The sequence below is a fragment of the Eublepharis macularius genome, chromosome 8, assembly GCF_028583425.1.
Source record: "Eublepharis macularius isolate TG4126 chromosome 8, MPM_Emac_v1.0, whole genome shotgun sequence".
In the NCBI taxonomy this organism is placed as follows: Eukaryota; Metazoa; Chordata; class Lepidosauria; order Squamata; family Eublepharidae; genus Eublepharis; species Eublepharis macularius.
The window spans coordinates 92,801,231-92,820,933 of record NC_072797.1 but is presented as its reverse complement, the minus strand read 5'-3'; the positions used below and the strand labels follow the sequence as shown (position 1 = coordinate 92,820,933).

General features: G+C 40.6%; 1 long non-coding RNA gene across 1 annotated transcript; it reads right to left on the bottom strand.

Annotated features, from left to right (window-relative positions):
• Positions 1-3,181: 3,181 nt before the first annotated feature.
• Positions 3,182-12,101, bottom strand: LOC129334817 (uncharacterized). The gene is made up of 3 exons (XR_008597539.1): positions 12,031-12,101; positions 6,741-6,851; positions 3,182-4,975 (listed from the first exon to the last, which is right to left on the bottom strand). It is a non-coding gene; the product is annotated as an uncharacterized LOC129334817 (long non-coding RNA).
• Between the last annotated feature and the right edge of the window lie 7,602 nt (positions 12,102-19,703).

The window sequence follows — 19,703 nt, the reverse complement described above, 5'->3', positions numbered from 1 at the left end:
ACTCTCGGGGCAAGACAGGGTATCCTGACCTGGAAAGCAGAAGAACATTCAGCTCTTGTGCGGCAGAAGGGAGATCCAGTTTTCCAGCAGCCAAGGCACATCTTAAATATGAAGGCTTGTTTGTTTTTCACATTGGAGTCTCAATACGGTTGCTTGTTTACAGTGCAGTTGCTGCTTGAAACATACTCATCTGACTCATTTAGGTGAGCTGAAGAAGTCAGGAATCTAAGAGGATAGATAAGTAAGGTCAGTGTGATGCTTACTTTGGCTTTACGGGCTGAAAGAGCTTCTATGGCTTTCTACAGGGACTGCTTCTAAATATTATTAGCAACTAGAGTGGATTAGTCATAGCTGCAGCCAGCTGCATATGCAGTCCAAGATGGAGTCTAGACTCAAAATATTACCGGAGAGTTTTACGGCAATATTCTTAGTGGGTAGATCAGCTTCCCATACAGGCTAATACCAGTAATGCCACCGTAATACTAGGTTAATGCTGCAATTTGAACGAATGCAATTATATGGTCATTGGAATAGTCCAATAAAGTCTCAGGATTAGGCTGCAGGAGAGCCACAAGACTGGGGTTTTGTCTGTCTTGCAGTGGCCCAGCTGTGATTTCTGGCCCTTTTCCTTGGCTTGATTCTTAAGATCAAGCATGCTTTCATTTAGCGCTGTCATTGAGGAGGTGTAACCTGCAAAACAGATGACACCTTCTATATTATTCAGACAGCCCATTTCAACCTCAGCAGGCTTGGCACCTATGTGGCAGACGTAGGTGCCACCCATGCTATTCACACAGTTGGCACAAAAACACCAAACAAAAGATGATTTATTTTTATGAGCCTTAACTGTGGGTGTTGAAGGCAGAGCTCCCAGCTTTAAATGGCAAAACAAGGCTTTGTTCTGAAATGTCTTACGTACTTGGTTTTTGTAAAGAGATGTATCCATTTGAATACCACTCTAATTTAAATTTTAAAAATCCATCAAATTTAGCTCCTTTTAAGTCTATATTGTATACTACTTGAATTCAGTAACTGATATGGTATATGAACTGTGGTTTCATATCAGACCTTAATATAACCAAGATGTTTGTTTATATTGTGTTTCACTGAAATAGAAAATCTCAGGTTGAAGATGATCTCCGCATGAAGATGCAACCAGCTTTAGAACCAAAAGTATAATGAAACTGAATGCTGAATAGTTATTACGACGATTGCTAGCTGAAGTATTTCATATGGATAATCAGGGCATTCCGTTTTGTGATACTAAAATGCAGAAAACATGGCAGCTGGTTGTTGGCTTGTTTCTGGCTCTTTTTATTTATTTACAAGCAGGCCTTGGGAGGAGCATTTCATTTCCCCCCCCCACTATTTCCTCTGTCTCTTCTCTGAAAGCTCCCATAGCCTTACCCTTTTCCTGCTTCTTTCTCTTCTCACCCACAAGCCAGTCTACTTTTATCTGTCCCCATCTTCCCTTTTCCCCTCCCTCTGGCAGCTGCTACCCAGGGAAGCTGTGGCACAGTTGCAAGGTAGCAACCCACAAAGACTTACAGGGGCACCTCATTTCCTCAACACTATTTTCCTTCTCTTGGCAACCCCATATCCCCACCTTTCCTTGCGTTTTCTCTCCTTCCTGTTAGGCAGAGTAGGTAAAGCGCGGTGGAGTCACGCTGTGCTGATTAAAGAGGTTAAAAAGTTTATTTAGGAATTACATACTTGAGAGTAAAAGGGAGAGATAGAAATAGGTCCTCACTATCCGACTACATCTTAGAGAAGAGGTGTGCCAGGAGAGAAGCAGGATATTGCCCTGTTTAGCCCAGTAAGAGACAAGGAAATGACCCCCCAGGAAACAAGAGAGATGCTGCCCTCACTGTCCTAACTAAGTGATCCTTGCTGCCCCCTGTATGGAAGGCCCTTCCTTCCTTCCATTTGTCCATCCTTCCTTCCTGTATGCCAGACAATGCAATTGCCAACACTTCCCACCCACCAACCTACCTTTTATCTGCCCCCATCTTCAACTATATTATTTATTTATTTACTTCACTTAAACCCTTTTACCACAGTTGGGACACAAATCAGCTCACATAATTCTTCTCTCGTTCATGTTATTCTCACAACCCTGTGATGTGAGCTAGGCTGATAATGTGTAACTGGCCCAAAGTCATCAAATGAATTTCCATGGCAGAATGGGGATTCGAACACGAGCCTTTCAGGACCTACTCTGAAATTCTAAATACTACGCCACACTGGCATTTGTGGGGTGGCTCCTGTTGAACAGCAGGAAGCAGCTAGGCCAAGTGAGTAAAGCAAGTCCTTTCTCACAGGCCAGAAGAAACCTGGAAAGGACCCTGCCCCCTCCACTTTACTGACAGAAAACAGAAAGTTGGCAATAATGCCAGCATTAATTCCCACTCTTTCCCTTTATCCTCAAAACAATGCTGTGGGGTAAGCTTAGGCTGAGACAGTAGGGTAGCCAGGTCCCCTGGGTGCCAAAGTAGGGGGTAGGGGCAGAGGGGTACTCAATTCCTGTGCTCACACGCTCCCCCAATCCCACGCACTCATGCATTCCCCCAATCATGCTGAAAAATGCCATCATTTTTGTGTCTAACAGGAGAGCTGCAGGTTGTGCCAAAGCGCAACTCATTAAAAATCATCTCCAAATGAGCAATTTCTAATGAACTGGGCCTCAGTGCAACCTGTGGATTCCTTGTAATGCTAAAAAATGACATTTTCTGGCATGAATGATGCACTGTGCAGGATCTCCTCTGCCCCCCCCCCCCGCACCAGTCAGCTGAGTGAGGCCAAGGGGCTGCAAGTGGGAGCAGGGATTCCACCACCCCAGGCAGAGGGCTGACAAACCCATGAGAGCTTAACTGCCTCAAAGTTACCCAGTGAGCTTCCATGGCAGAATGAGGATTTGAAACTGGGAATTTCAGGTCCTGGCCTGATAAACCACTACACTACATTGGTTGCTTACTAGATTCATACATTCCAAGACAGATGTAAAAGATTCAAAGATCTGATTATTCCAGAGCTAGTTTGGTGAGAGAAGTGTGACAAACCAGACAAGGTATTTTCAAATAACTATTTTATTTGGCTTTGATATAAAATACCATCAAAATAAGCAAGAATATTTCAAGAATTGTAATCAAATCCGTTATAGAAATCACTATCAGTTTCCAGCATATATAAAGTTTATTTACTGTATGAACACACATAGGTATAGGTCATTCAAACTCTCGCTTTCTTTTTTGCATCATAACAACTACAGTTAATATCACTACTACTTTAAAAGCTAGGGGAAAACATACACAAAATAGAGAGAGACAGAGATAGGTATGGAATGTCTACCAGAAAGTCAAAGAGGGAGTTCCAATGGCTTGAGCAGATATATCAGCAGTCTAATCCAAGCATTGTAAAATAGGTTCCAGAGGTTTCCCCACAAAACAGTTGCAAACTCTGTCTTTTGAGTGCAACCCACTATTCTAGAAACTTTCACCATCCACCATCCAGTTCAGAGTTTCTTGTCTTTGGATCAGCCATAGAGCATCTGCTTTCGTGCAGAAGGTCCCAAATCCAATCTTTATCATCTCCAGTTAAAAGAATCAGGTAGTAATCAATGAGGAAAATCTCTAGCTGAGACCCCAGAAAGCTGCAGCTAATCAAAGTGGAGAATACTGACCAATTATCTGATTTCATATAAGGCATTGTCAGATGTTCCTGTGCTGGTTTTCTGATTGTGGAGTTTGGCAATGAGTGGAGCAGTCCAAAATCAACCTTGCTAAGAGCCAATCAGTGACCACTTTTATGTTAGAGTTAACCATTACATTTCTGTCTTCGAAGCAACAAGAGAGCTCCTAGTAAAATGAATTTATTCAGCCACTTCTGGCCAAAAATTTCTCAGAACGCTTGAAGACCATGACAGCGAGATGTGCCATTATCACATCTGCATAAATTTGAGTTGGTAGGAAAATGTGAGTAACTTATAGTTTACTGAAGTAGATTCCATTCGTGACAATACCTTGGAGTAGAAAGAAAGCGTCCTACAGTGCAATCCTAAGCAGAGTTACTCCAGTCAAAGCCCATTGAAATCAATGAATTTAGATTGGAGTAACTCTGCTTAGGACTGCACTGCTAGTCTAAAGCTGAACTTTCCCTATTGAGCATGGCTAGCTAACCTGGTATCACTCTTACATGCAGGTATGTTGATGAGGCCTTCATGGCAGGAGCTCTGGAAAGTGTATCCTTCCCCTTGGAAGGCCATGAGGCAAGAGAAAAGAGAATCTCCCAAAAGACACAAAGACAGAGGAGGTGTCAAGAGGCATTCCCACCTTAGACACAGAAGCAGCTTACTCTCAAGAGAGTTCACATACACACAGAGAGTCATGCAGAGCCCCTCCCCACCATGTCCAATGTATGTTGATTACCCTATTCCATCACTTCTCTCCTGCACTTGGAGCTGCCTCTGTGTGTACGACTCCATTTCCTGCTTCAGCCATTTTGTGGTTGGTTTTGTCTCCTGTGCTAGCTGTTTGTAGTTGTGCCCACCACCTTGTGTCAGAATTTCATAAGTGACCACAGGCTCAAAAGGGTCAGAGATCCTTGATCTAACAAGATTAAACGCAAAACTTTATTTCTTCCATAGCTCTGCAAATGAGACCTTTTTGTTTCTATTTTACAGATGCTGAAGATAACTACAGAGACAGTAAGAATCTGGACTGAATCTCAGCAGACATAGTATTTGTCTAAATTAAATTTGTATATGTCTTTTTGATAAAGCAATGAAATATGAACCAACAAACTAATACAGCATCTCTTTACTAAAGTAATATTTTACGTTGGGAAAGTTCCTCATTCAGAAGACAGTTTAGCAGCTGGTACAGGCAGGTCATGAAACACTTCAACGGTTTTATTGATTTTTTTAATGGACTCTAGATCAGGCATGAACCGGCAACCATATAAATGAAGTATCTTCAGTCTGATGGAAGGAAAATAGAACATTACTAAAATAAATAAATGTGCGATAACCCAATCACTTAGCAACAGGAGAACAAGTTCTTGAAACTCAGTTGCATATTAAAACTGTTTGATAGCCTTAATTACAAGGTCCTGCAAGACCTCTGGACAGACATGATAGACAGGTGGATGAATGTGTACTCCGTGACGCCAAACAGGGTTGCACCTACCTGTAACTGTTGTTCATCGAGTGTTGTTCTGTGCAGGCACACATGGGAACTGTGCATGTGCAGGCCAGCTGCGGACGTATCAAAGCTCCAAAAGGTGTGAGACACCGGTCTGGCCTTTGGGGGCACTTTTTGAGTGGGTGTGGCTATAAAAGGCGGGGCAAGTGGATCCCTTCCTTCGTTCACTAAGCCACTGGTGAAAAAGGGAAAATTAGCATATTAAAGAGCACATGGCAGAGAAAGGAGGGAGGTATGTGTGCCTGCACACAAGAACACTCGGTGAACAACAGTTACAGGTTCTTTCTTCCCTGACAACATACTAGAATGTTAAAATGTATGCAGTTCTTCAAATAACCAAATGTTAGTTTAGAATATTATTGAATGTAGGCAGCCAGCACTGGTAGTGTTTGGCATTCCTATCTTCTCTCCTCCATAGCTATCAAATCCAGTCCACAACATAACTGCAAGTTGACTGTCTTTTATCTCCTACTGCACTGATTACTATTCTTATACTAGCTATAAAAAGGACTTCTTTTAATATTGCAAAGAGGAAAATGCCAGACATTTGGCATGTTTCTACAACTGAATATTATTGAGTTCTCAACTTGTCCTTATTCACAGCCAAGCTATAACAGAACAACAGCATGTTGAGAAAAATAAAAAGCCAAGATAGCATTACTGTATCTCTAAAGAATGTGTTAAATGAGGAAGTGTTTGTTCATTTACCTTAAAGGAGACCAAGGTTATTTGACTCAGGACTACAAAATAAAGCAAACAATAAAGCTGTGGAATGCTAATTGCTTTGAGATGTAATGTAACACTCCATATTCCCTGGCCTTAATTTTGACTACAACAAACAGATTATACAGATTCTTCTCAATGCATATTTGTAAAAACCAACAACGGCACCAGATTCTTTTCTTGTGGTGAGTAAGCTTCTTGTGCATTTGTTTCTGCCGTTTAGATTGGCCTCCCTAATTACTTATTTTTTCAAAGGTTTTTATGAATTTCCTCATAACACATCAGATTACTGTATTATGCTTTTCCCATGCTAGCAACAATCTAAATCTATTTTACATTCTAGAGAGAGCTGATCAGTTTTAAAATAAAAATACTGTTTACATCATCCTACAGAGAAGGGAGTAGATTTGCAATAATTAGCTTAGCCAGAATTTTAGAGTTGCACTTTAATGTTGGAATTTCTATTCACCCTATTCCAGGAATGCGGGGAGTATAATGAAGAAGCAGGGGTTACAATGCATTCATACCTCACTCATTATTTTTACAGTGGTTGGTAGACCTTGAAATATTGCATACTCAAATAGAGATCTGTCCAATGTATACTTTCCAGTATACTTTAATGTTGGGATTTTGAGTTGTATTTTATATTATACTTAATACTCCTTGTACTTACACTGTATCTCCAATATCTCTACATGTACAGGATATATAGTTTAATTAGGTTTCTTCCTATGACCAGAATACTATTAAGTCCATATAATCTTTAAATCAAACTGATATTAGAATTAATAAATCTGTATTACTAATGGTTGTACTCACCTTTTGCAGTTTTTACATAGTTTTGCAACTGCATCCGGGGTTACAGCCTTGCAGAAACTAATCTTCACACATTCCAAAGTACTGAAGCAGAAGCTAGCCAACAAGCAAACTCTAAAGCCCAAGAATGAGATGCAAGTTAACCTTCCCCTTTTGCCAAAAGATTTGATAAGCAGTTTAGTTCTATGAAGCTAACTCTCACATTGAATATGAAGTGCATTTAAATAAGCCAAGGTTAGTATCCATAGCATCAGATGGAATACCTAGGGGAAACTCCTATTTCAGAGACCAATCAGTTGAAGGTAATGAAAGTAAGCCATGTTTTTAGTACATGGATTGTCCAATATGCAGGATTTGTGGAAATAATCATAAGACCTTGCTAATTGGTCCATGATTAGTTTTCATCCATACCTGTCACTTATGTAAAACTCTCCTACCTAGCCAGTATAGGTATTTCTGCTGTTATGGGGTAGTGGTCCTGCTCCAGCCCAGCAAGCCTGAACCCCCTGAGTTTGCTTGAGTCTTCCTTCAGGTTTCAGAGAGGAGGAAAGGGAGAAGCCTTGACAAACTCCAATAAAAGGAGAAAGTTCATACCAGGAAATTGCTGAATGATCAGCAGCATAATGACCTTGAGTACATCTGTTCTTTTTATTTTATAATAAGATGAAAAAGGAGAATCCGTTTTGAGAAAGATCATACAGTCCCTGGAAAGAATGGTTGGATGCAACTGGGAAAGCATGTCCCAAGAATGGAATCTATCACATCTCATATTCCACATATGTTGCTAGTAACCCAGTATAATTTAGATGTCTTAGTTGGGCTTATTGTATAGATTGGCAGAAGGGGCTTGGGGTAAGAGAACTTATTTTGTCATTTTGTTATGCTGATAATGTTCATTGCATGAATGTTCTTATTATTCTTTAATAAACTTATGAAAATCATTTTAGTTAAAGTCTGTGCCCTTTTACTGGAGAAGCATTTGTTAAACCACTAGATGATAAAGAACCCAGATTAACAACTGCAGGCGGAACAGGAAAACTGCTTACAATATCTGGACATGTGCTCGTTCAGGTGTATTTTTTTAATTCCACCCTCTTCCCCAAGGAGCTCAGGGTGGTATGCATAGGCCTCTCCATTTTATTCTCACAACAATCCTGAGAGAAGTTTGTCTGAGAGAAAGTGACTGGCCCCAAATCACTCTGTTAGCTTCCTTGCAGAGTAGGAATATGAACCCAGGATTCCTCAATGCTAGTCTAACACTCCAGTCACTACCATCACACTGGTTAGTGGTTCACACAGTACCAGATGAGATCATTATCTGCCCAGGAAATAACGTGTTGTTTTCATTGAACTCTTGTTTCTTGCCTGAAATATCTTTTATGGCTTATGGAATTATGTTTCACTGCTATGCTTGGTGACCATCTATTTACTGTGATTTACTCAATTTTCTCTTTATATGAATCTCATTTAATGCTGCGCTTAGCAACTATTGTTATTAAATCATTTGCCTAGTATGTATGGTTATTGTTGGTATTCTTAATGACTGTGAGCTGCTGCAAGTGTTTCAAGTGGAAAGAGCGCTGCTTTGGGAAAGAGAGGTAGGCAGGGGCTGTGTAACCTCACTATGGATGGGCAAAGTGCCCATTGCCATGTAGCCTCAATTGCCAGTTCAGCGGGCAGAGTCCTTTCAGTATTGTTTATCTCACTGGATTGTGGAAGGGAGGGGAGGACTCCCTGAACTGTGACTTCCCATTTACTATGAGCATCTGAAAAAATTCTGCCATTGACCAGATGCCAACCCCTAAGCTGCAGGAATAGAGGAGTCACTAGCCAAAGTGCTTTACCTCCACTCTTCCATGCAGCCAGACTGGAAAGAGCTAACAGAGGATAGCGTCCTTCAAAATACTTTAGCAGAAAGCAGCCTACACACTAAGAAACCTTCAGCTAGACTGTCTGCAGGCCAGCTTATGGTCTGCCTTCCTCTGTAGTCTAGAATATACATGACTCATCTGAAGCCAATTGTACAAAATCTTTCCGCATTCACCTGTTATTCACTTGTGTGTTGACAGCACAGGGCTGATCAATGGATGACACAGCCTTGCCACAGAAGCAAGACTTAGATGATCACAGTGTCCCTTGAGTGTGCGCTTCACACCAAGGTGAAGGATATACCGGATGGCAGATTTGTAAGCACTACATGACATGATACTATAAGATAATGATTTCCAGACAGCCACTAGAAGTGGAGTGCAACAAGAATCAAGGAAGTCCATTAAAATTATTACAGTAATTTATATAATTGAACTGCAGTCTAAATAACTGCAATACAAACATGTTTCAGTACAGTGACATTTAGATCCATATAACGATAAAAAAAAATTGCCATATGAGAATCAGTTGGAAACTTCACTTAAAATAATGGAGTTAAAGAAAAATGGACTAGACTGCACAGATGCAGCCGAGATAGCCCAGCAGCACTAGACTGTATTAAAAGAACACAAAAGCCCACGATTATGGAGATGTTACCATAGCTACCAGGGAAACACTATCTTAATGCCCTACAATTCAGAATGGAAAATTGAAAATGTACTGGGGGAAGAAAGCTCTTAGGCTGTTTTGTCTCTTCTCTACTCTGAATCTTAATTAGCAGACCCTTAACTTCTGAAAAGCTCCAGCAATGATGCAGAGAGAACTCGCTACTGGCAACTGTCATGTTATCCCAGAAACTTACAGCCACTGACACACAGTGACAGACTCCAGCAAGAAATATGCTTTCTTCTAAAACAGAGAGCCCACTAATAAAAAATATTTCGATTTGTCAGTAACATGCACACATACATCTCTTGTACTGAGTTGGACCACTGATCCACTTAGCTCAGTCTTGTCTGCTTGGATGGGCAGAAGTTCTCCAGGGTCTTAGGCAAAGGAAGTCCCTTGCAAACACATGACCGAGATTTTTTAACTGCAGATACAAGGGATCAAACCTGAGATCTTCTGATTGAAGGACATTCCATTTTTAGCTCGGAAAAGAAGATTTAAATATAAAAGGTTTGCAGCTCTTCTGAGGAAACGTGAAATAAAGTACAAATGGTTATTTCCGGAAGGTATTTGGTTTAGCTATAAAGATCAAGCTCACAAGATAACATCAGAAGATCAGCTAAGGGACTTTGTGTGTAAACACCAAGATTTTCAGCAAGAAGAAGAGGATTTCAAGCCTGAAAGGGGAGGGGAGGAGGGAACGAGCACAGTGACTGTAGCTGTTCAGAGAGAATTGCGACCGAGACCCAGAGGGGGGAAGAAGACCTAATCCTGATTGTAGTTTGTATTTTATAAGACCTACCAATCTAACAGCATTTTACAAAGTTCTAATGTTAAATAATTGCAGTTTGAAGGGAATGCATTACTTGTAGATGTAGTGTTTGTGTTGTTATGTGTTGTTTCTTCCCCTTCTCCCTGTTCCCACTTTTTCCTTTTTGTAGTACTAGTAATTAAAAAAAAATAAAAAAAACTTTCAAAAAAAAATCTGAGATCTTCTGCATATAAAACACATGCTCTACCACTAAGCCACAGTCCCTTATCTAACACGCACGGTCTTAAAGAAATTGTATGGGAAATCAAAGGACAAATCCAAAGCTTTCCTTTTTTTAATCACCATCAATTTGCAGTGGAATTCTCCATCACAAAGTACGAAAATATTGCACACTGGAACCTATCAAGTGATATTTAGCTGGATTTTTAAAAAAAATTGTTACGTTTATCTAGAGGAAAGAGGCCAATTCAATCAATGTTTCATGGAAGCAGTTACGTTTAAAGACCAGACTGTACCACATTCCTGTCAGGGTTCTCTGATTCACTCACGAATCTATACCTGCATCAGCCTCTATCATTCAGCTTATCTATTAACTGTCCTCCTCAAAGCCTTCCTCATTGCCAGATTTTTGAGCAAAGAATTCTTTTAATCAATACAACGTTGCATTTCCTGTACTATTGTCTTGCTATCATAAATGTTTCTTCCCCTTTTGTGGTCTGTCCTCTCCACAAATCTTGCTCCCACTCCGTAACCACCAACTGCCTTTGTTTGGGATGGAAGTAGCATGAAATTTTGACATGGCTCACACCATATTTCAGTTGATTCATTGAAAACAATTCTGGCAACAACCCCTTTATTCTGTAAAGCTATAAATTAATGAATGGGGTTTTTTTTTAACCATTTTTCATACGGTTGGGAAGGGGAAACAATGTTAGTTAACATTTCCACATGTACTACTAAGAAATTTATAATGAATTTCAAAAGCACAGAACATGATATGGGAAGTTCTTCTGAACCCAAGGGAATGAATGGGAATCAGAGCCAGCATCATCAGCACATGGCAAGGTGAGTCAGCTGACAGAATATATGGCTTCTGATGAATCCCAGTGCTGCTGGAGCCTTATCTGCCTTCCACTGCCTGCTTGTGCTTTGTCACCTCTGCTCCCAGCTGATTTTGCTATCTAGTGCTGCCGGAGAAGGGCATATTGGTGGTACACAAAGCATTAACATTCCTGGTAGCCACAGCCGTGGCACTCCTAGCTGAACACACCACCCAGCACCACTGGGGAAAGGGCACATGGGCAGTGTGGACAGCTGTGACTGCAGGTGGTGGGAAAGTTTATGAATGAGCAAAAGAAGGATGTGAAGGCAGATGGGAGCATGTGGGTGGGAAGGCAAGAAGGGCAGCCTAGTAATGAGCATAGGGGCTCTGCCCCCTCTCTGCTAACGCCCCTTCAAAACCTGGAATCACCCTGATGGGAACTGTTGCTCTTCTACCTGTCTCAGCATTTCAAGAAAATTTCTCCATCTCATAGATCATATTCTTTTGTGTTTTCTGGGCTTTACACAGCCCAATGCAAAGCATTCATTTAAATGCTGCACTGCAGGCAAGCAGTTCACACTGAGAATGCTAAATTGATTCATCCTATTCTTGATAATGGGAGCAGAGCCATACTGTTACTTGCTATGACAATCTAGTTGGTCAGTTTAATTTCTGTTGCATATTACCACAAAAAGAGTCAGTACGTTATAGTGGTTAGAGTGTAGGACTAAGATCTGGGAAACCCAGATTCCAATCTTCACCCTGCCAATGGACGCTTGCTGGGTGACCTTGAATCAGTCATACAGCCTAAACTATCTCACAGGTTGTTGTGAGGTTATGAAGGAGAGGATAATTACTTTGCTTTGGGGAGAACAGAGAGGTAAAAAGAAGTAAATAAATAATGTTTCAAAAATTGTATTCAGAGTGTTTAGAAATCTTACCCTCTTTTGCTTGTTGATGTACAACTCAAATCAAGGTAAGACAGCTTATGGCAGCTTCCTGCCAAAGCTTGAACTCCAACATCAGTCACCTTTTTACAGCCACTAACATCAAGATACCTGGAAGTGGAAAAAAATAGCATCCAGAACGGCAAGATCCAACAAGAATACACAAACAGATGGGGTAGCATTACACATGCTCTAAGTATACAAATAATCCAATCCCATAACAGACTGTATCAGCAAATTAATTATTTAGGAAATGTGTTCCCTATTGCTGTGTAATGATATCATGGTAGTTTCTGACATTTCAAACAACAGAAATGTGTTTCATTTAAACTTCATGTTTTCACATTTTCCACATCACATAGGAAGCAGATACTTGCAACCATTCTCCATATCTTCAGCTCTAAACATGCAAGCTACAGGTATGTACAGAGCTCAAAAAGCTCATCATGGGGAAGATATGCAAGCTCCTGTGTTCCATTTAAACAAGTATACAAAAGAAAAAATGCATGCTTCTCATGCTTCTTAAGTGGTGACACTTATAATACCTACTTCTGTAATAGGAAATAAACGATGTATTGTTGGAACTGCTGGTTACAAATACAGGGATTTTGTTTCCATTACTGTCTTTGCAAGCAAATATGCGAATGCTGTCTTTGGTATCAGGCCCCACATGAAAATGAAATCTGCAAAATTAATACTGCGAAATTAATACTGAATTAATACTGAAACTAGAGATGGGCACGAACCAAAAAAAACCCCAAACCACATTTCATGGTTCGTAGCATTCGACAGAACCTCAAACCTTTTCCCAGTTCATGGTTCGTTGTTCCGTGGCATTTCAACCACCCTGCACCAGCTGCTGTAGCTGGTACGGGGCGTTTGAAACAGACAGCCCCTTTCTTCTACTGCCCAGGCAGCAGGAGAACGGGGCAATCAGTTTCACAGACCTTGTGTTGGTTTCAGCCAATAGGCTGAACCCAGCATGGGGTCTGTGAAACTGCCTCTTTCTTCTGCTGCCAGAGTGGCAGGAGAAAGGGGCTGTCAGTTTCACAGACTCTGCATTGGTTCCAGTGCAGGGTCTGTGAAACTGACAGTCTCTTTCTCCTCCTGCCAGAGCTGCAGGTTCTCTTTCTCCTGCTGCCCGGGCTGTCAGTTTTACAGACCCCACACCGGTTCCAGCGCGGGGTCTGTGAAACTGACAGTCTGGGCAGCAGGAAAAGAGGCTGTCAGTTTCACAGCCCCCACGCTGGTTTCAGCTCATCAGCTGAACCCAGCGCGGGGTCTGTGAAACTGACAGCCTCTTTCTCATACTGCCAGAGCGGCAGGAGAAAGGGGCTGTCAGTTTCCCAGACCTCACGCTGGGTTCAGCTGATGGACTGAAACTGGTGCGGGGTCTGTGAAACTCCGAACCAGCCATGGAACGGCTGGAAAAATTCATTTGTTCTGGAAAAACACGTTCCCATGGAACACGTGTTTCAGTGCAAACGAACCAGCCATTCCATACAGAATTTTTTCCATGGTTCGTTTTGTGCCCATTTCTAACTGAAACTAATGGGCGATATTGATGAAGGACCAGATGACTTTTGGGGTCTCTTCCAGCTCTATATTTCTGTGTTTCTGTGATGTAGATGCAACATTCCTAGTCTGCTAAGAGCCGTGAGCTAATGGATCATGCTCTTCCTCTTTCACTTTTTTCATAATAGATTCTCATCATTCATGCAGAATTTATCTTACTGGCCTTATCCACAGTTAACAGTAACTGGTGCTCCCTCTTTTAACTGCAGCACTTAGAAATTAAAAAAAAATAGGACAAACTGTTCAACAGGGCATGTAAGAAGGCATAGGTAAGAAGAGAATGAACTTCTGATATGCCTTACACTGATGTCAAGGGCACCATCCCATTGCTGCCAATGACACCAGTGCAACAGTCATTGTCACAGAAAAACTATTATAACAATTATACCTCTGCAACAACAAACTGCATGATTCATGAAGATCAACACCAACAATATTTGCATATTTATTAATGACATTTATATCCCACATTTCTGCCAAAATGGGGCTAACAGGAGGATACATAATAAAATACATCATAAAAGCAAATAAAACACTTAAAATGCACAATTACAAACAATTAAAATACACCATAAAACCATAAAACACACCATAAAATCCATCAAAATGGATCTAAAATAAATATATAAAACAGAAGGCAGCAAACTGAAACGCAAGGCAGGAAAGAGGGACCATTGAAGGAAGGTGGGGGAGGGGAGGAGTCTTCACCTTGGGCAGAAGACAATAATAGAAAGCAAATGAATCTCCTCGAGGGTTTTCATCAGTCACTTAAGCAGGAACATGAGAACATGCACTTCCTCCCCATAGCTCTGCAAATTCCTCTTGCCCATCACTGTCTTAATACCCATTTTGAGAGTTTTTGTTGGCACCAGTCTTAACTCTGCTAACCATAACTTGCTCTTAACCATAATAAAACAAGAACCAAATGCTAGAAATACTATGCAATGTAAAGCAACAGGTTCTTTCCCTAGCAACACTTTCGCCATTTTAAAGTTAGCAAGCACGGATTTCAGTTTCCTTAATTTAAAAAAATTAGACTAAAATACAATATAAAATAGATTTAGAAGGGTTATTTATCATAGCCACTTGCAATCCAAATGTCTTGTGTTGCTAAGTAAAATGTACATTGTTTTGTGTTGCTTTTGATTATTCAATGGGCAACTTCTATAATTTGGACATACAATTTTTGAAGGCACAGTGTATCTACTATAAACTCGGAATGATAAAATAATTAAATACCTACAGGAGCTGGGATACATTTCACTTCAAGTTACTAATAACAGGTTGGATCCAAAATTCTATGAAGAGAAGACAGTCTTATCCACCCCACTCCACCCTCTTGTTGCCTGCATACTCACAAAAGCCACTTTAAAAAGGCCAGTCATCCTTGGGAATGATATAGGATGTGTTGCAAGAACAGGGCAATTTTTGCCCCTTACCCCTGTTCCCACTGTAACCACACACACTTCCTATGCAGTTCGTCAAGAAACCCCATCTTCAGGAGTAGCTTTGGGGAGGATGCAAGGGATAAAAGGGAGAACTTACAAAGATCCCTTCCACCAACTGCCTTTCATTTACAGTAGTTTGTATGAAAGTCAATTAAAAAAATTAATTTAAAAAACTTCTTAGAACAAATACATGGACAGTAATTCTTTGTGTCTTCAAACATACCTGATTGTTGGTCGGTACATACTTATTTCCATTAGACTGAGATCAGTTACTTGAGAGCAAGAATTCAGAACTAAACATTCCAGTTCAGGACACTTCTTTGCAATACAGTGAACTATACAATCCTTCACCTACAACCCAAATGGGGGGGGAGTGAAAATTTGGGGTCTGTTAGATGATATGTTAAATGCAAGTTCGGTTGGTTTTTTTATTATGAACAAGATATAAGAAAATGAAACTGGTGTTCTGTACAATCCATATAACTATAAGGTTTGGATATAAGGGCAGTTATTTTCATGTTCATAAATCTGTCAGTTCTCTTTCTACATACTTTTTATTGCTTAATTATCATAATTTTCAGTACAATCATTTTCTGTGCATAAACTAGATGGCATGTTTTATAACATGCATTCCCAGTTCTATGGTGGATCAACAGAAGAGTACTTAGGTGTACTGCTCAGAGGTTATACTTAGAAAAAATGTATTTCTGAGATCAAGGTTTCGACTTCAGCTATTGTTAATCTTTAAAGCATCTAGGCTGGCATAGAACTGCATCATCATAAGACTCCCAGTTTATGTTTCAATTTACCAAAAGGAGAAGATGAAAAAAACTGCCAAGTTCTGCTGCTATTTTCATACTTCATTGAAATAAATAGTACTGGGCTCAAGATCTTGTCAATTCACCTTTACCCTGCAATTCCAACCCAGCTCACTAAAACCTGGTTGCCAACATACATCCACACCCAAGTCCCTTTAATTCAGTGAACAGATTGTTCCTACTCTCTATCTAGCCCAATATTACTGTCAGAATTGCTTACTCAATTGGCACTTGCACACACCCCTCTCTAAATGCTGCATAAGCCTCCAGAAACAAATTGGAGGGGAAGGGACACGTATATAGTACAGATATGTCTGGCTAGCTGGGGAGACAGGGCATTTTTGAATGAATGCTATAGTGTCAAGTATCCTTCATCTGCAAGGTAGCCCTGATGGTCCAAAAGTTTTTTTAAAAGGGTCGCCTGGCAACTAAACCAATGGTCCAGTTGTATACATACTGTTAGATTTGAATGTGAGAAGATAATTTCCCCAAGGTTGGGAGTTTAATGGTGCAATCCTAAACAGAGTTACACCCTTGTTACATATTCTGGAGAATATAGGTTGGGTCTGGGTCCCCACCTTGTGCCAGATGTAACACAAATCACGTAAGCTGTAGGTTCTCTTCAAGTCATGCATGTGCAGAATTGCTCAAGACTATCACCACCATGGTGCACACGGAAAGGGGGCTTCATCCTTCCCTCTTGTGCCATTTTCCCAACCTGAAACAGTCCTGTGGCCTTATTTGGGGAAATCCACATATTCCTTGGGATACTCATTGGCTTCCCCCAAAGAACCAACAGCACCCCCCACCCTGGGGACTGCTCAGGAGGGTGTAACTTTGCTTAAGACTGACTGTTACTTTGTTGTGCACTCATCTGCGTGCAAAATGCTTTAATACACACAGCCCCAATGTCAGTTGTAAAATCCATGTAATGCATAGCTATAGATCATTTGTGTAATTTCTCATGCAGGGTGGTGGTAGAGGTAGTGGAATCTCTGAGTTTTTACAAGAATAGAAAACATGGTTCTGCCTTATGCTGATAAAACCACCACAATAATCAAGGCTCTGCAAGAGATTCAGCATCAAGAGCAACACTGGAAAAACTTCATCAGCCAGAAGGCCAAAGCTGAACTGCCTTTTCATTAATTGAAGTGTTAGCATAATTTTCATACCATGCATATGAACATAATGAATGTCAGGTGTACAATACAAGGCATTTACTCTGGAAACATGAGTGTTTTAGAATTATCTCAACTTGTGAAAAACTTTGGCATAGGGTTCTTCTTCCATAGATTGCCAAAATCATGCACCAACTACATTTTCATCATTGTTGCAAACTATCACAGGTGTCTTTTCCAATGGTAGGTATCCTATTTGCATAAAATTGGAAACTAATTTTTTAATTTGCTCCCAGACCAAACTTATTTTCACAACACCGTAAGCTTAATTTTGTTTTTTAAAACTTGGTATTTCAGCACTCCTGTGAGAGCCCATGATTTATACAATTGAGCCTTCAGGAAATTCACATCCTTGTATTTTTATTTAATTATTTATATTTACTTCATTTATAACCTGCCTTTCTCCCCAGTAAGGATACAACGTGGCTTACATCAGTCTTTACTCCTCCATTTTCCCCCTCACAACAACCCTGTGAGGTAGGTTAGGCTGAGAGTGGGTGACTGGCCCAATGTCACCCAACAAGCTTCCATGGCAGAGTAGGGAATCAAACCCAGGTCACCCAGATCCTAGTCTGTCACTCTAGTCGCTACACACTGGCTCCGACCCTTGAAATATACAAAATAATCTATTCTATATAAATGGAGGAGAGTCAAAATGGCCTTACCGCATTAAGCCCTGTAATGTTGAGACTAGTTAGCTTTTTCATAGCACTCACAACCTTTGCCAAGCAGTCCTCTGTAACCTTGTGGATTCTTCCAATATTCAGTACTTTGATGTTTGGACATTTCACAGCAACATATCTTATGCATTTTGCACTAACAGTGTGGCAACCAAATATTTCCAGTTTTCTGAGGCTGGAGAAAGACACAGGCTATTACAAAGAAAGTAAACAATTTTCTACATTCGATACACTACTTACACTTAACCCTGGGTAGGCCATTTAAAAAAATTATCCAGACACGTTGAGCATAATGCTGGTTGGGAAGTGAAAGTATTTGGCCAATATTAATCTACTAATTTTAAATGTAGTTAAGCTATTTTTAGTAGATCAGAGTGTAGGGGTGTACTTGGGCCCAATCTTGCCGATGGACAAACAGATTGGCTCTGCTGCTAGGATCACCTTCTTTCAATTACATCTGACTCATAATCTAGGCCTTTATTTAGACTGCTGACCTAGTCGCGCTGATCCATGCTACTGTAACCTCCAGATTGGACTACAGTAATGTGCTCTATGTTGGAGCTGCTTTTGAATACATCTCAGAAGTTTCATTTCACAAAATGCAGCAGGTCTCCCGTTTGTGGTCAGCCACTTGGAAAATATAACTCCAGCATTGTGGTGATGGCACTAGTAACCAATTTGTTTCCATGCGCAATTCAAAGTGCAGATTATTTCAATTAAAAGAACTTCATGGTCTAGAGTAATGACACTGCATCTTGTGGTATATTCCCAAATAGAGATGGGCACGAACCGAAATTCAAACCAAAGTTCGTGATGAACCAGGCCAGTTCATGGTTCATGAACCGGTGGTTTGTCAGAGCCCATTTCTGACAAACCGCCATGAACTTTAGGCTGGTTCATTTGGTTCGTTTTTTGGTTTGTCACTGCAGACAGCCTGGAGCCAATCAATCAGTTTCCTAGGCAACAGGGGACGGACTTCCTGCAGATCTTCTGCTGACCCGGAAGTGGCCTTCTGCTGGCCCAGAAATGACGATTTGCTGACCTGGATGTGACGTTTTCATGAACCAAATGAACTGGTTCGTGAACTGGGGCAGGTTCATGAACGTTCGTGGTTCATGGTTCATGAAATGCAATGAACCACAAACCGCATGGTTCAGTTTTTTTCCAGTTCGTGCCCATTTCTATTCCCAAATACCAGTGTATTTTTCAGTCTGCCTTCTCCTTTTGGCATGCTCTCTTAGAATTGTCTAGCAAAAAGGTCACAGACTTTTTTCTGTGGTAAGTTTAGTCCTTTGGAATGGTTTACCAAAGTGTGTATGGAGGGCGCCTTCACCTTCAGGAAGGCACATCAAGTGGTTTTATTTCAAAGGGGATTTGGTGGAGGTAGATCTGGTGTTTTGGTAGATCTGCCTCTTTTTATCTTGTGAGTTTTTAACTTCCAGATGACTGTCATGTTGGTTTTGTGTCTTTGCAATTTGTTGTTACTTTGAGTCTAAGGTGATAAAGTGAGATATAGATGTTTTAAAGAAAGAAAAAGCACCCACACTTTGATACCTTGACTGTATAAACTCCTGAATTTCCATATGAAAAAACATATCAAAGTAGTTATTAAAATTACTGATTGAATAAAAAGTGCAATACCACAAATCTCTCAGTGAACTGGTTTGGCAGACAAATTTACCTTGTTCGACGCTCACAATCAGACTGAGCCAATCAGGGATATATTAAAACTGCATCAAGTAACTTGAACAGCCATTAAGTTTGCAGCTGCCTGTTAGTTAGAAGCCAACTTACAGTTGATCTTGGTTCAGCTTGAAGTTGAGTTCTTATCTACCACCCCTCCAAGTTGGTGGGGACAGAAACAATGCTTTTGGTCTCTGCATTACCACAAGGAAGAGAAAGAGCTCATTTCTTTTCCCTCCCTTCCAAGCTGGGCAGAGTCAGAAACAATGCTTTTAACTTCTGCAA